At 39.5% G+C, this 18,126-nt stretch overlaps 1 protein-coding gene across 6 annotated transcripts in view; it reads right to left on the bottom strand.

Moving 5' to 3' along the window:
- Positions 1–18,126, bottom strand: part of PRKAG2 (protein kinase AMP-activated non-catalytic subunit gamma 2) — a 443,517-nt gene that overhangs the window by 271,912 nt on the left and 153,479 nt on the right. The gene's annotated exons all lie outside the window — the stretch shown is intronic.

Here is an 18,126-nt window from a genome sequence, read left to right as displayed (position 1 = left end):
AGGGTTCTGAGGGATACTGAGTGGGAACAAAGGATGACTTAAATGCTTAGAAATGTAGAGATCACTGAGTCCAATTCCTCTCATTTTTCCAAATAAGTAAACAACTGTAAAGAGGTTAAGTGACTTATATGAGATCAGATAGAGATACAGTGGAAGGCCAATTCTTTTGAGTTCAAATCTAATATTCTGCCCACCATACTTTGATGCTGGGAAGTGAGGAAAAGCTGGATTGGGAGGATCTGGGTAAAAATCACCCCTCCCCCTATTTTTCCTTTTGCTTGTATTTATATTTCCATCAGCATCTGGTATATAATAAGTGATAAATAAAAATTTTATCCTAAAAAGAATCACTCTCCCCTTCAAGGGTTCAGATCACCCCATACCACCTCAGCCTGTCCCAAGCAGAAAGGTGAGTAGAGGAGGGAAGGAACAAAGAGGTCAGGATGCAAAGAAAAGGAAAAGCAGGGGCGGCTAGGTGGATAGAGCACTGGCCCTGGAGTCAGGGGTACCTGAATTCAAATCCAGCCTCAGACACTTAATAATGACCTAGCTGTGTGGCCTTGGGCATGTCACTTAACCCCACTGCCTTGCAAAAAAAAAAAAAAGGAAAAGCAGAGAGAGAGAAGTGAGGGGCAGAAGGGAAAGCTGAAGAGGAAAGAAGAAAGGATAAAGAAGGGAAAGAGAATGGAAGAGACTGAGGTGGGTTGAAAAGAATGGATGGAAATGCTTTGACAGGATTCTCTGGGACTACTGAAAGAGGAATGATGGATCTAGACTTCCAAAACAAATGGAATGGGAAAGTATCCTAGAACTTCTTCACTTTTCTGATGAAGTTCTAGATTAGAAACCTGCAAGAGGGGAGGCAAGAACTGGGTATAGGGGAGATAACAGGGCTGTGTCTCCATAGAACAAAGCAAGATTGGATAAGGATAGATGGAAAAGGACATTTTTGTTTATCAAAAGTTTCTATAAAACTTAGTCTTGGCAGAGAGTCTAAACCTGGGATTCCTGAATCTATTTTTAAAAATATTTTATAAACAAATTGAATTGTTATAATCTGTGTTTTATTTTACACTTTTAAAAACATTATTGAGAAGGGGTCCACATACACACACACACACACACACACACACAAGATTAAGGAATCCATATCTTAAGAGAGTTGCCTTGTCCACTGAAAAGCTGAGTGACTTGCCCAGAGCCATACATACAGTCAGTATCTGTCAGAGAAGGGACTTGAATCCTGGTCTTTGTTCCAAGGCTGGCTTCTCTATCAACTGCTCTAAGTTGCCACTCTAGCAAAGCAGATGTGATTAACTATCAGGATCCATGTAGATGACTAAAACTCATCTTCCTGAGCTCAAATCCAGTCTGAGACATTTACTAGCTATGTGATCCTGTGCAAGTCACTTAACCCTGACTCTCAGTTTCCTCATTTGTAAAATGAACTGAAGAAGGAAAAAGTCAATCACTCAATTATTTTTTGCCAATAAAAATCCCAAATGGGGACATGAAGAGTCAGAAATAAATGAAAAACAACGACAAAAAACAAGATAATTCAGGCCCAAAATGAAGCACTGGATTGAACCTTAGTGGCACTGACTGGGTGAAGGAACTTGGGAAGTCTTTATGTCCTTTAGACAATTCCTTGGGGCTTAGCTACTCTACAAGTCAAAGATAAGTTATGGAGGGGGTTCCCACCCTATGAGGAATTTAGTCACAGATTCATATGAGTAACTTCAGGAGTGTCTGTTGGTATGCTGGACATTTCCAACTAGACTGTAAACTTCTGAAGAGTAGGGAACCGACCTGGTTTCCCTTTCTTTGGCTTTCCACCACCTTCATCTTGATTCCATAAAAGATTTGCCTGTTCCCACCTTCCCTCCTCCCATTTCTAGGACATGGAAGTTTCAAAGCTGAAGTTCAAAAAAATGTAAAGAGTTGGAATTATATACCCACAGTTGTTCTCTGATAAATGTTGAGCCTACAGCTAATATTGGGAGAATGCTCTATGGTTTGCAAAACACTTGACAAAGGAGGTAGGCACTATTTTCCCATTTTGCAGATGAGGAAACTGAGGCAGAGAGATACTAACAGACTTGTTAAAGTCAAACAGAGAGTGTCTGAGGTTGGATTTGAATTCAAATCTTCCTGACCCTGACTCCAGGGCTCTCTACTGTATCACCTAGCTGCTTCCCTTCATATTTAAAAACTTTACCCTTTTCAAATAACTTATTCTTTTTTTTTTTTGCAAGGCAATGGAGTTAAGTAACTTGCCCAAGGTCACACAGCCAGGCAGTTATTAAGTGTATGAGGGAAGCTTTGAATTTAGGTCCTCCTGACTCCAGGGCTGGGCCAGTACTCCATCTACTTTGCCACCTAGCTGCCCCCTAATCCTTTTCTTATTCTTATGATAGACTGCTTAAGTAGTTAGGGCAGAGCTCATTATTTCCATTTTATAGATGAAGAATTTGAGGACCCAACAAATGGTAAGTGTAGGTTGGACTAAACGACCTTTCCAAATCCCAGATTCTCTGATTCTGTGTGGGTCAGGAAAACCTACAAAAGGGATAAGGGCCGGGATGCCTTCATTTTCTCATTGGTGTTTTTAGAAGTTAAACTCCCTCTACTTCTTCCTAAGAGAATGTAAGAGCCCCTGAGGGCAGGAATTATTCCATTTTTGTTTCTTTTATCCCAATACCTACCACAATATCTGGACACTTAAAAAAATGCTTCTTGACTGATCAATTTCTGGGATAGTGTACCTGGTTCAGGTACAGTATGGATTAGATGGCTTCTGAGGTTCCCGGAGACACTGGGGTTCTAAGTCTTGCTTAGGATCACATAAGGCAGGGGCAAAACTGAAACACCAGTTCAGGGCCTCTGAACCACATTCCACAGCTGCCGGAGCCTAGGAAGTGTAGTTACAGCGGATTCCAAGCCGATATCGTTGCCTGGAATGCGTCCATTAAAAGTATCAACATTGATCAAATCACCGGAACCACTGGCCCATGATCCCATCATTTTGTCCTATGTGGACACAAGCCACAAGGTTCCTGCTTGGTCAAGCATCCCTTCGGCCCCTGGCTGGGCTAGGGATGGGAGGCCCCTGTTTTTGCCTTCAGGGACATTCCATTGTTCTAATCTTGTCACCCATCTTTCAAGGTTCCCCCAGAAACACTCTGCCCTTGGGATGCCAGGGGGTATTAGAGTCACAACTTAGGAGCTGACAACATTCCAAAAGTCTTGGAATGTTGGAATTGGTCCTGGCACCATGATCTAAATTCTTTCCTGCTAGCAACCACTCAAGTGTGCCTCACTTTCCTCTTATGTCTTAATCTCTCTCATCAATCAACCAGTAAGCAAGTATTAAACTCCTGGTCCATGGGTTGGGTGTAAAATATGTGATGCCTGTTTTCAGGAAACTTATACTCTAGCTGGGGAAATAAGATAAATAAACACAACTGAAACATCATGAGAATAGCATTCTTGTTGGGGGGATAAGTTTAACACCGCTGAAACAACATGAGAATAATACTATATAATATAGTAATATAATATATAATATAGTAATACAATATGTATACTATATAATCAAGGATAAATCATGTCCCACAACTAGTAAGTGTCTGAGGAGGTCAGGAAGTGATTACAGCAATTGTCATTGGCTTGGTGGGGAAGATGGGAAAGATTTATACAATCAGAGAAGGAGGTAGAGGGTTCCTGCATTCCATCTTAAGGAAATATGAGCACAGAAGCTAGAAAGATATGCAGTGTATGGACTGAAATGATGTTTTAGACCAGGGAGGAGTGATAGATGAAGTTAGAAACAGATGGTAAAAAGGGCTCTGAATGTTGGGATGAGGAATTAGGATATGATACAAGTGCTAACAAGAGAGCCATTATCTAAAAGGATTATTAAAAGAATTTGATTTTTATTGACTATGTTGGCAGTACCCAAGATAACCGACTGTAAATATATTCTTTTAACTATTTCTCAATGTATTCAATTCATGGAAAAAACATGTAAAAAACCAACTGTGTTTAAAAATTTTGAAATGGTAGTTTCTTTTATCTTTTTTTTTTTTTTTTAGATTTTTCAGGGCAATGGGGTTGATTAGCTTGCCCAAGGCCACACAGCTAATTATTAAGTGTCTGAGACCGGATTTGAACCCAGGTACTCCTGACTCCAGGGCTGGTGCTTTATCCACTGTGCCACCTAGCTGCCCCGAAATGGTAGTTTCTTTCTTTTTTTTTTGAATTTATTTTTATTAAAGATATTATTTGAGTTTTACAATTTTCCCCCAATCTTGCTTCCCTCCCCCCACCCCCACCCCACAGATAGCACTCTGTCAGTCTTTACTTTGTTTCCATGTTGTACCTTGATCCAAATTGGGTGTGATGAGAGAGAAATCATATCCTTAAAGAGAACGTAATTCTCAGAGGTAACAAGATCAGACAGAAATGGTAGTTTCAATGATACCATTTCCTAGTTGTTTCATTTGAACTTTCTATCTTTCTAGTTAATTCTAATGTTTAATGTGATGTAGCTACTGACTGGTGCCCTTTGGTGTGATGCACCCATGTGCCTTATTAATAAAATTACCTTATCTGAAAATAAATAAAAGTATTGTTTTGTTTCCTGTTCTTTATGTTCATGCCCTCACCTGTGCCTGTCAAAAAGACTTGAGTTCGAATCTAGTACCAAATACTTAGTAGTAGGTGACTCTGGGCAAGTTACTTAGCTGCTGTCTCCATTTCCTCAATTGTAAAATGGGGAAAACAGCACTGACTCATGGGTTGTGAGATACAGATATCTCAAATGAGATATCTGTAAAATGCTTAGCAAAGAGACTACATAGCAGATACTTCATAAACATTTGTTCCTTTGTTCATTCAACTGAATTCAAATTTTAAAAAAAATTATACCTAGTAGTAAGAGTTAACATTTATCTATTGCTTTAGGGTTCACAAGGAGTCCTACCTGCATTAGCTCATTTGGTAATAAGAATAGCCCTGTGAGGTGGATGCTGTCACCATCTCTATTGATGATGATAGATGTCTCCTTGTCTTGAAGAAGATCATGACATCAGGGAGGTGATGCCCAACAAGCTCATGTATTGGATCTGAATGAGGGGGTGCTGTGCTAAGTCACCAGTCTCACTTTCTCCTCCAGAACCATCTGGATCCAGTGACCAGATATGGATTAGTATGACTGGAGATGACCATGGATGGGAGGCAATCAGCGTTAAGGGTTTTGCCCAAGGTCCCACAATTATTAAGTATCTGAGGATGGATTTGAACTCTGGTCCTCATTCCAGGGCTGGTACTCTACTCACTGTACCATCTAGATATCTCTATTACATTGACAAAGACATGTTAAGTTATTTGCCCAGGGTCATATGACTGGTAAGCACCAAAGTCTTTCTGACTCCTCATATAGAGCTCTCTATGTCCTCTCTACTATGTTATCTTTAAGTCAATCTGAGCCAGAGAGGTATACCTTGAAAGAAGTGTGTTCTATCACCTGCCAAATATACTCCCCCCTACACACACCTGTTCTCAGGACAGAGAGTGGCATAAGCAATCTTGTCAAGGTGAATCTTCCAACTCTGGCCAAATCGAACTTTCCTTATACCTAGCTTCAGCCCTCTGCAAAAAGCAGAGACTTAAGTTTTATTATACTCCATAGAATCAAGCCCCAGAACCTTGGTCTTCTGCTATTCCTTCCCTACTTCATCCATTTAATAAGATCAAAATTTGGAGTTGTCCCACCTGAGGAATTCATTGAGCCCCATAAAAAGGCTACCTAGTTTTGAATAGTAGATATTATTGCCAGCTGTAACAAATTTAAAATATGCCTTGTTTCATAATTTTTTACCTTAAGGAAAAGTAGCATTTGCAGCAATTTTTGAAAGAGGCTTAAAGTATTTTATCATATAAAATGTTTTCACAAATAAACTGAGAGGAAGAAACAAATTTAGTTTTGGCTTAGGAGTATAATTAATTCTTTTCCACATCAACTACTCATTTTTTGATATTTTAATTTTTTTAAAGTTAAGACCTATACCCCCTTCTCCAGGTCTCTTCAGAAAACTTGATTCTTCTTTGTTCTTACAGAATAGCAGCAGGGGGAAAAATCCAACAACTGCTTGGGTTTTGGCTTTGGAATATATAATGAGAGTTTTGCTATACTAATTATGTGTGTTTGGTTAATTTAATGTTTCCCTCTTAATTTGAGTACATCCAAGTGTATCAAACAACTACAATCACAGACAAGTACGAGCTCCAATCTCAGTTTTCATGTCTACCTTATTAGTTCAATCAGAATAGCATGAAGCCAAAATGAAATAAATATCATGAATCTGGTCCCCCACCAGACTTTGCTGGCCTCATTTAGATATCAAAGGCCAGGAATGGCTGAGAAGGGGGAAGAGACAATGACTTTGTCTCCTGGGCATCTCTCTATGCCTCATCCACTGATTATATGGAAGAATGGAAGAGACTTGAGAGTTGAAAAAAAAAATTGGCTAACTGAACTCCAAAGCTAATTGGTAGTTCCTGAGTAAGCAATTATCTGCTTTATGGTCTAGCCTTTAGAGATTAGAATTGGGGAGTTCAGGGATTGCTCATCATGAAATACACTGAGAGATCGCAGGACCAATAATCAGAAGTTTAGTTCAAAGGAAAAAACTAAGCCTTAGGGTATTAGATGACAACTAGGAATATCCCAAATTTTGCCATAAATGGTTTAGTGCTGGGACTAAAAATATACTGGTGAGAAAAAAAGGGGGGGAGTCAACTAAGATTCTAAAGAAAACAAGTCAGTAAATCAAGGGAAGGCTTATTTAAATGATAGTAGCTTCTGCTTTCTCTAAAGAGTTGGAAAAAAGTCCAAGAGCTTAAAGCTAAAATTGGTCCTTTCATAAAGTCCAATGTTTCATAAGATCTGTAGAGGGAAAACATATTTTGTTGATTCTCTTCCTAAGACAGTTAATTAAATGCTTCTGCTTTGAACTAATGCTGTCCTCTGGCTGAACACTAAAGGTAAATACATTAGTGGGTCCTTATGAGCCATGCTTTAGGAGATGGGAAACTCAGAGTATATTGAACCTGGGATAGTAATTCCTTGGAAAACCTGCCCTTCAGGATGGGGAAAGGCACCAGAATGGTCCATGTATTTTCCAGGACCAGAAAGAATATAGACCACTCTTGTTGAGAATAAGGAGTTTAAAATATTTGAATGATTTAGTCCAAATGACAATTGGTAGAAAAACTCTAAAAATGTACAAAACAAAATTGTGTTCTTAGTATCCCTGGGCTAAGGGAGAAGCAAGATGAGACCAAAAGGAGCCAATCCAGTGGATAAAACAGCTCATCACTTTACTTCTCTTATCCTCCCCCCATAAATATAGCTAGGAGAAAGCTGTTTACTACTTCAAGAGCATTAAGGAGGAGCAAAAGATGGGATAGAAGTGACAGAAGAGGGTAAGGCTTCCCCCCAAGTGACTTCAGTTGGTCATTTTAATCCAGTCTTTGATCTGGTTGGAGAGTCCAACATCAACAATAGTCAAAACCAAGGTTTTAAAATGTATTTAAACAGTTTCAAAGCAAACTCCTGTGAAAATGATGCTTAGAACAATGACTCCCAGAACAATTTTATTTCATCTTGAGAAAATCTCCCATGTTGCCATGGTAATGTTCATACTGTTCCAGGGTGAACAAACGCTATCTGCTTCCCACTGCAGAATGCAGAGCCAAATTCAGTCAAATATTAAACAGTACGCTTTTTTTGCTCTTGTTTATCCCAGCAAATTACATTTTTGTTTATCCTTCATGATATGATTATACTGGACACTATATATTTTAAGTGACATGCAGCTGGATGCAGAAAGAGGTTTTTTTTAAAAAGTTCTGAGTCAATACTTGACCATGTTCAAGTACACATTCACCTCTGTATTTATTCACTGACTCACAACTGACTCAAGCACAACTGTGAAAAATAATTTGTTCACATAACTTATTATTTTAGAAAAAGCAAAAACATCGAACATAAAAAACACAGGCCATATATAACTTTTAAATAAAACTTTTTTATTAGAGAATAATCTGGCAAAGGGGATAGAGGATGGTAAATGGAGTCAAGAAGATCTTTGGGTTTTAAGTCTTGCTTTGTGACACTAACTGTGTGAGTCTGGAATTTAATCTCTCTATGGTTATGGTTGTTGTTGAGTTGGGGCTGACTCTTTTTGCTCTTGTTTACATTTTTGTTTGTTCTGGATATTTATAATAATCAAAATGACTTAAGGCAGATTTTGGCTTAGTATAAAGGTCAACTTTCTGGCAACCAAGCTAAAGACTATCTGGAATGAGTTCCTCATCACTGGAAATGTTCAGACAGAGACTAGATCGCAACTTGTCAGAAAAGTGAAGAGTATTTGTACACTGAATATGGGATTGGACTAGAAGATAATAATACTACTAATAATAAGCTTCCAGTTATATAATTTACAATGCACTTTCTTCTAATACTCCTCTGGTAGATAGTGAAAATATTAATGTTCCTATTAGATAGAGATGCAAAACCAAGGTTCAGAAAGGAAAAGTGACTCGGTCCAGGCCACATGTGGCTAGCGGTCAATCTGAGACTAGAATCCAGGTCTCCTGATTCCCAGATACCGAATCAAAATTTGCCTAAGTCATTTTGCTCATTCTAAATATTCAAATTAACTATAAAGGACAAATGAAGATACTAACTCAATACACGAAGAAAGAATGGATAGATTTTATAATATATATTTTATATATATTTTGAACATATAAATAGAAGAATTTTATAGAAGTATTTTACATATATAGATATATATATCTACCCCATGACATATGCTTTAAGTATATACATATATATATTATATATATATATTACACACACACACACACACACACATACACACACCTCTATTTGTGTCCAATAGGAGACTGTTTCTAGAATATATAACAAATCTGCTCCCTCTTTCATATGACTATCATTCCCAACCTCAACCCTCCAAGGAATCTTCTTTAGGGAAAACACTTTAATTCCTAAAACTTTTTCTCCTAAGACACAGGTGCTTCCCCTCTTCCTCCCACATGTCAACAATCTTCCCAAAATGGGGGCACCAGAAGCGAACACAATACTGGAGATTGGTCCAATCACTTTGATAACAGGCAGGGCCAAGTCCTGTTAACTCACTCCAAAGAAACAAGAGGAAAAAAAGGAATAAGCCCCCCTCCCCTAGATCTCCACCCTTACAACTTAATCTCATCCTTATCCTGTCCTGGAAGTCTCCATGCATCCCTGGGGACTCTCCCCATGGCAAACACAGCCATGAATAGAGCTGGTATGTGACTCTCACCAATTTAATGGCCATTTGAATCTAAACTGTTTTCACTGAGGGCTGAACTTTGCCACTTGGCAGGTGGGAAACAGCAGAAGACTGTTCCAAACTGATTTTCCTTGTATAATTTAAAAAGACAATTCTCAGAACTGGGCAGGATCATAGTAGGTATTTTTAATAGTCATTCTGAATTTCTGAAAAATATTCAAGTTATATAACCTTCTACCAACAAATAAATAAACAAAGAATAGGAAACAAACAGTGAATTACTGGAACTGGAAGGGGAGGAGGGGAAGAAGGGATGGTGGCCAAAATGGAAAGTATTTTCCAAATTATCCAGGACCTCTCTGGTGTCCTAATATTAAGGCTACACATCCCTGACATGCTTTTAAATGTAGGGATTTCTCCTCTTCTTCTTCGTCCCCATAGATAGTGCTCGTTCCCTCTCTCAAGTGTCTCTGAACCCCCATTTCTTTAACACTCCCTCCCTGAATGCCTCTATGGTCAGGAAACATCCCTTTGGTTGTGGCTGAGCTGTGGAAAGAGGGAAAAAAAAACATAAACTGAGTTTCAGCAACAGTGGGTGAAGAGTACTCTGCTATTTTCGGGAAAAACAGAATTTTTCACTCTTATATTACAAATCCATGGGCATCTAAGAGTGCCCTTGTCTCAAGTCATAAAAATCCTTCTTTCTTAGTCCAAATCTGATTTCATTTACAATCTATGTGATCCTGGGTAGGTCACTTAACCCTGCTTGCCTCAGTTTCCTCAACCGTAAAAATAGCTGGAGAAGGATATGACAAACCACTCCAGTATCTTTGCCAAGAAATTCACAAATAGTCAGCTACAATGGAACAATCTACCTCTAACTGCATTCTTAATTATTTGTCCAACCCTTGGTGACTTTTCTACAGCAGGAGGAATAAATAAGAATCATTTATTAATCACCTAAAGTTGTCCAGAGCAGAGTCGAAAGATCTGATAAAGGTATAAAGTTTAAAGAAGATAGTCACCTGCTCTTCTCATTTTAAGTCTAGCATGGGAATAGACACCAACAGAGATAGCCATAACAGATGATGTATTAGATACTTAAAAAGCAAAGTATAAGTGATGTCTGAGGACGAGGGGATCAAAGAAGACTTCTTGGAAGAGAGCACTGGTATATCTGCCTACTGCCTCCCTTGGCTTCCTTAAAGTCTCAATTAAAATCCCATCTTCTAGCAGGGGTAACCCAATCTTTTAGCTCTTTCAGCAGCACCACCCAACAAAAATTTATCAAGGACTGCAGATTGGACACACCTGTTCTACAGGATGCCCGACCCAACCCCTCTTAATTCTAGTGCCTTCCTTCTGTTAATTAGTTGCTATTTATCCTGTTTATAGCTTGTTAGTTCTCATTTGTTTGCTTGTTGTCTCCCCAAAGAGATTCTAAATTCCCCAAGGGCTGGGACTCTTTTGCCCCTTTTTGTATCCCCAAACTTTAACACAATAACTCAGACACATTGTTCAGTCGGGCATGACTCTCCATGATCTTATTTGTGGTTTTCTTAGCAAAGATACCGATGGGGTTTGCCATTTTCTTCTGTGGCTCATTTTAACAGATGAGGAAACTGAGACAAAAAGGTTAAGTGATTTGCCCAAGATTACACAGCCAGATTTGAACTCAGAAAGAGGCATCTTCCTGACCCCAAGTCCATTCCTCCACTTAAAAGATGCTTAATAATGACTTACTGACTTTAAAGGATAGATTGGATTTCTATCTCCAGAAGCAATGGGCTCCAAGACTTGACTGACCGCACTCAAAAAACCAAGTGACTTGGGGTCTAAGACTAGGAGTCAGGGGACCTAAGAAATGAGAACTAGGACCTGGATAGTCTTCGAGGCCACTGGCTAGCATAAGGGTTATGATCCTATGGCTAGTTCTACCACTATAATTTTGGGTATTTCTCTGGACCTCAGTTCCCTGATTTGAAAAATGGGGATTATTAATTCCTGCTTAGTCTGTGATACCTTGGGTAGGCTCTTCCAGTGAGGATCCAGTCAAACAATGGTTATAAAATAGGACAACATTCCCTTAAAAAGTATATGTGGATGGACAGGATGCAAGATTGCCACAAAACAGGATAACAGTGTGACTGATTGAGAAGGGCCTGGCCCTTTAACATGACTGGCATATGGAAACCCAGGATTATGAAGCACCGTCTATCAAGACAGGGACAATACTTCAACTCTGAAGGGATTGCCTAGGACCTTGGAATGGTCAAACACATGGCTGCCTGTATCATGTTACCTGTAATATTCTCAAGTACAACCTAAACCAGATTAAAATGTCACTGGAAAATATTTAACTAAACAAATAAAAATGCAATAAAAATGGATTATATTGTGTTTTGAAAGTAAGTCATTATGCGGTTGGCAGGAATTCTTGTGCATTGGTTTGGTGATCCCATTTCTATTTGGGTACTAGTCTAGGACACTGGAGGGACAAGGGACTTACTAAGGGTCATAGTGTCAGTATGTTGCAGAAACTGAACTTAAAATTCAGGTTTTCCTGCCTCTGAAACCAACTCTCTATTCACTTGGCCACATTATCAGGTAATATTCACAAGTACCACCCTAGTTTGAGCATCATCTGACACTGAAATCAAATCAGGATCCTTCTTGGAGTCTGGCAGCAGATTTAAAAGGTGTGGGTAAGTTAATGTCAATTCAACCTATTCCTGGAACTATTTCTGGAGAATTTTCTCTTTTCTTTCCCTGAAATCTACCCATGGACATCCCATTTTAAGAACCCCTGCCTGTGCTGTGACATAATAGTAGAAAAGCACTTTAAAGAGTCATCTTGCCCCTGGCAGGCACTAATATAAATGTTGCCCCCATCTCTGAATTTATTATCCCTCTCATCTCCTTTAGCACCATCTCCCATCCACCCCACTGTCTTCTCATGGCTCCCTGGCTGCTCAACCCAGACCTTGAAGCCAAGTGGCTGATCCCTGTCTTTTGGCCTGCTGATAGGGTTTCAGCACCATAATCTGGAAATGGGGAATCACAAAGTTGACAGTAGAGAGTTGTGTGAGTGCTTAAAGGCAACAGATGATGAGGACTCATGAGGGACTCCTTGTGTAGACATTATGATGAACTGAGGGGAGGAGATTTCAAAAGTGTCAAAAAGAGAAACTATTGCTAACAGGTTGGTATTCCAAAGTCTTGTGAGCATTTTATGGTGAAAATGGTGACAGATTCCCATAAATCTCCTAGGTTTGAATAGGAGATATCTGCACTGTTTGGTATTCCCCAGGTGCCTTCCTTGATGGGCTCATTTCACCACATGAATCTCCAAGTATGTTGAAGGGAACTTTGTGTTGTGTTTGTATTTCTAGTCTTCCCAGGAATCTTGCATGGGGTGGCACCTTTCCCCTTGGCTACTGACCAGCCTCATGAAAAACAACTCTGAGTTGATAAGGCCTTCTTGGGACAACTTGGGCTGAACCTCTGATCTAGAAGCTGACTAGGACTCTGTCCCCATCCACTTCTGAAAGTCCTGATCAAAAGAACAAAGAAAAATTATTTACATCATAAAGCACCATTCTCCTCCCCCTTTGGAAGCATTCTATGATTTTATGGAATTGCCTGGTAAAAAAAATTCTCTTATTATCTCCTCTGAAAATTATAGTCTGAGAGAACTGCCCAAGGACATCCAGAGGCTAACTGGCTTGTCTAGTATCAGTCAATTTGTGTCAGATGTGGGACCAAAGCCCAGGTATTCCTGATTCCAAGGTTACCCCATCACATTGCTTTCCTACTAGCAATTATTTGGATTAAAGTGCTCTTTGAAAATGCAATGCTGTCATTATGGAGTCCTAAACATTAAACATAGTGTTAATTCCTTTAATAAAATAATCGGAATTGCTCTTCTTTCAAATCTTGAGATACCACCAAAAATATCAAATTTTGACTGGAGAGAGCTAATTGATACATTCTTCACCTTTGGTTGAGGAATACAACAGACCTCAGCCTAGAGTCAAGTTCTACGATTCTGACCCAAGCCTGTCCATTCCAGAAAGACCATAGGTGCAATGGTGGGTATGGAATGGAGGCCAATATCTTTAGCCAGTACTGTTGATCAAGGCCCTCAATGGGCCATGCTGGAAGAAGCTGTCCATCAAAAATCAGTAGCAAATTAAGTGAGGGGAAGAGTAGTGGTTTTAGGAGATAAGAATTCAGGTTCATGAGTCAAAGTCTTGGTACCAGCCAAGCTATAGGATGTTACATCACACCTGTACCATTCCAATTAGATGCACAGACAAGGCTGCAGGGATAATCAGGTTGGGTTTTACAAGGTTCCAACCACATCCTCTGGCTTTTCCTAAATTCCTTCTAACCCTGGCATTGCCATAGCCACTCTCATTCATTTCCATAGCAACTGTGAACTGCTTCAGAGAAAGAACATGTTGGAACAAGAGGCACTTCCTGAGAAGGCAAGTTTACTTAGGTGGGTAATTGCAAATATCACGAATAGAACAGCATGAGAGTATGGGCTGTCTGGAGAGACCTGTAGGAACCAGGCAATGAAGGAGAGGGGGGAAAATAAGCCAGGACCATACCATGAAGCTGCAGAATCATGAACTCCTAGAATGCTATAATGTCCCAACTGGAAGGAACTTCTTAGAGATCAGAGAATCAGCCTTTTATTACAAGTAACAAAACTAAGGCCTGGAAGGATGCAATAGTTTGGATCTTGTATAACCTGCTGATGTTTCTGGTCTTTCCTTGAGGAAGAATCTTTCTGCTATAGCTTTTTCTCATTCCCAAAGACAGGGGCCTGTCTCTGTTCACAGACCTGTAAGAGCTAAAGAAAGAGGCCTATTTCTCATCACATTTGGGTCATTCTTTTTTATTTATTCATGCCAAAAGAATTTGCTGATCATTTGCAGGACATCAAGCCCACTGCTATGGGTGAGCTGAAAAGACTCACAAACAAAACAAGCAAGTAATCATTTTAGAACATCTATGATGAGGGTCTACTTGATGCCAAGAATTCAATGAGAGATAGAGATAAACAAGTTAAATAGGTGAAAGCTATGGGGAAAAGGCTTTACAGAGACTTGAATTGTGAAGAACGGGCAGGAACCATTTTGTTTGCTTTTTTTATTCATCCCTTTCAAGATTAGGTTACTTATGTATGTATGGTCTGACAATTGCTCATTTGAACTTTTTATGGTCCTGATCAATGTGCTAGGAATGGAAAGCATAATTTTTTTCACATTAAAAATATGTACATTTATGAAAATTTAAATTTAAAAGTTCTCCTTGTTGGATGGTTCTTTGGGTGATATAAAGTAATGAGGTGATGCAATAACAAAAGATTTTACAATTTTTTCTTTTTTGTTTTTTTTAAGGTTTTTGCAAGGCAAACGGGGTTCAGTGGCTTGCCCAAGGCCACACGGCTAGGTCATTATTAAGTGTCTGAGACCGGATTTGAACCCAGGTCCTCCTGACTCCAGGCTGGTGCTTTATTCACTGTGCCACCTAGCTGCCCCTACAATTTTTTCTAAAGGAAAAACCACACCCCTCATTATGCCTCTTTACATGTTCTACGAGCCTAGGCAGTTGCCTACTTGGCTTATCTTTCATCCTACTTCTACTTTTTTGACACCCTCAATTGGGAGTGTTGAGCGAGAAAAATAGCACGAGCGGGAAACCCAAAGGAAGCAGCCGTGGGTGTCCAGGCCCAGAACGGTTTCTTTTTTCCATTCTTCTCCTTTTTCCTCCGTACTCAACTAACTGCAAACATACTGACAGCCTCTAGATAGTTATTTGGAGAAAAGGTTTTCTACTCACCTAATAAATGCAGACAACTGTGCCAGCAAGAATTTTATTGGAAACAAAGTACTAAAAAAAAAAAGAAAAAAAAAAGAAAGCCTCTTTGGAGTGTCAAACAGCAATAACAATAACTGTGTCTGACTCATCCTGAGGTGGCCAAGAGAAAGTTGCTCATGCCAGAAGGGAAATTTGGAGAGCTACCGAGGGGATTTCCAGCAGCCTAGAATAGGCAATCTACTCCCAACTCCTCCCTCCCTCCCTCCGCCAGTTAGACACCTAATCCCGTAAACAGCTCCTCCAGTCTCCCAAACACTTCTAGCCCAAGTCGGCCAGTGAGTGGCTGGATCGGCTCCAAACCACAGCCACTCGTGAAAAGCCAAACATAGGGCGATACATCGTGATCTGGCTGTGGCAGAAGATGGGCTTTGAGTGTCATCAAGGGACAGAAGCATCTGGAGAGGCGGTCCCCTAAGCTAGTACTGCAGACCAGGACAGAAGGGAGGACCTGATTCAGATCTATGCTGCATCTCCCACAATGGAATCAGATAAATCCAAGGGGATTAGAGAATATAATTTCAGATCCTCCTCTTAAATATCTTAAACTAAAAGACGCAATGTAATAGAAAGACTATTGGACTTGGGAAAGACTTGAGTTCAATCCTGCCTTTGACGTTTCATAGCCTTATGACCCTAGACAAGTCTGAGCCTCAGTTTTCCCATCTATAAAATAGGCTTAATAATATGAATCTCAAAGAGCTTTCTGATTATCAATGAAAGAATTTATATGAAGCAATCTGCAAACTTTAAAGGTTTTTTTTTTTTTAGGTTTTTGCAAGGCAAATGGGGTTAAGTGGCTTGCCCAAGGCCACACAGCTGGGTAATTATTAAGTGTCTGAGACTGGATTTGAACCCAGGTACTCCTGACTCCAAGGCTGGTGCTTTATCCACTACGCCACCTAGCTGCCCCTTAAAGGTTTTTTTTTTTAAACATGTTTGGCTATTCCTATTGTGGGAGAGGGAGTAGAGTATGAGGATATTCTGGATGGAAAGATGGCCAAGCAGGTACAATCCAATTTAAGGTAATGATATAAGCAAAGCTATCCTTCTCCCCACCCCTGTATTCCTCCTTAAGCGTACCTCCTCCACGGCCTTTAACCTTAGAGGAAATGACTCCTTAGCTTCTTCAGGTATCCCATACCTCCTTTTCAATCTCCCTCCCCTCTTGTCAAAACTTACTCTTGGGAAGGGTTCACAGTAATTTCAAGAGTCGTTGCATGTTAACAGGCAATATCACACCATAAAAGCGGTGCTTGTATCTTATTTAAAGTTTTGCTTTACTGATATGAATTATTATCTAAATTTTCTATGTCCCTTAGTATAGTGCTCTTTAAACAGCAGACACTTTCTCTACCCATCAACATATATGCATATAGAACATAGAAAATCTATATAGTATATACATATGTGATATATAGAATACATATGTATATTTTTGAGTGATATATGAAAGGATGAAGAGAGCAGATCATCTGACCTGGCCCTGACCCAGATGATTTAAGTGATATATTCTTTATGCTTTCCTACACACAAGAAAGAAGCTAAAGAATGAGAAAAGATGGAAGTGAGGTCTGTTTCACAGTTCCAAGCTGTTCTCAGGGCCTTTCTTTTCCTTGGGTAGCAGATCACACCAAGTGCCTGACCACTCCTCTCCAATTAGCTACTTTGCCAGTTTTACTCCACCTCAGGAAAATAAAGATAATTCCCCTGCAGAGGGGAAAGGGGAAGGACAAAAATATCACCACTGCTGCCAATAATATAAAGAGAAGATCAGCCTTTCTTCAAGTACAAAAAAGAAAAGGGAGTTCAAACCTCCAAAAGGACATTCCTAGGTTCGTCCTCTGTAGTTTAGTTCCAAAGGGAGCTCAAACCTCCAGAAGGACGTTCTTAGGTTGACCCACTGTAGTCATTTACAGAATTAAATGTCCTTGAGAGAGGATAAGAAGACCTGCTGAGACTTCTGTTAGCAGAACTGTGTGATTTTGATAGGGGGAGGTTGTTTTTCCTAGGTGTCTCTTTTCTATATGAGTTGCTTAATTTATCAAGAACAGAGAACACTGAAAGATTAAATTGATTTTGTCTTATGTCCTACTGAGTTCTTTCTTATTCCCTAGGGTGAGTCATGTTAAAGGGATATGGGGTCCTGACAGTCAGAGGTCTTGGGACCACAGAACAAAGACCTATTTATTCTAGGTTGCTCTTGAGTGGAAATTGAAAACAGTCAGACTACATGAAAGATGTTCCACATCACTAATAATAAGAGAAATGAAAGCCAAAATAATTCTAAGGTTTCATCTCATCCCCTGTAACAATGCAGTCGGACAAAAGATGGCAATAGTCAAAACTGGAGGGATTGTGGGAAGACAGGCACACTAATATGTGTTGTTGGAGCTGTGAATCACTACAACTATTTTGGAAAGCAATTTGGAAATATGCAAATAAAGTGATTAAAATATCCATACCCTTTCACACAGAGATTCATTAAGCATTAACAGGTTTACACTCCAAGGTAGCCACTGTTAAGAATAAAGGCTCTATATATACCAAAATATTTATGGCAATATTTTTTGAGTAGTAAAGACTTCTTAAAAAAGTAGATGACTATTTCCACTCAAGGGCACCCTAGAATAAGTGGGTCTTTGTTCTATGTTAGAATCCCAAGACCTCTGACTATCAGGACCTCACTTCCCTTTAACACAGACACACTTTAGGGAATAAGAAAGAACTCAGTAGGATAAAGGACATGAATGCAATGTGATGAATACAGAGAAGCAAGGAAATATCAACTTGAATGGATACAGAGTAAAATAAGCAGAACAAGACAATAATATACACAAAGAATATAAAGATGTAAATGGAAAGGCTATCC

This window comes from Macrotis lagotis, chromosome 7, assembly GCF_037893015.1.
Source record: "Macrotis lagotis isolate mMagLag1 chromosome 7, bilby.v1.9.chrom.fasta, whole genome shotgun sequence".
Classification (NCBI taxonomy): Eukaryota; Metazoa; Chordata; class Mammalia; order Peramelemorphia; family Peramelidae; genus Macrotis; species Macrotis lagotis.
This window is presented reverse-complemented; position numbering and strand designations above follow the sequence as displayed.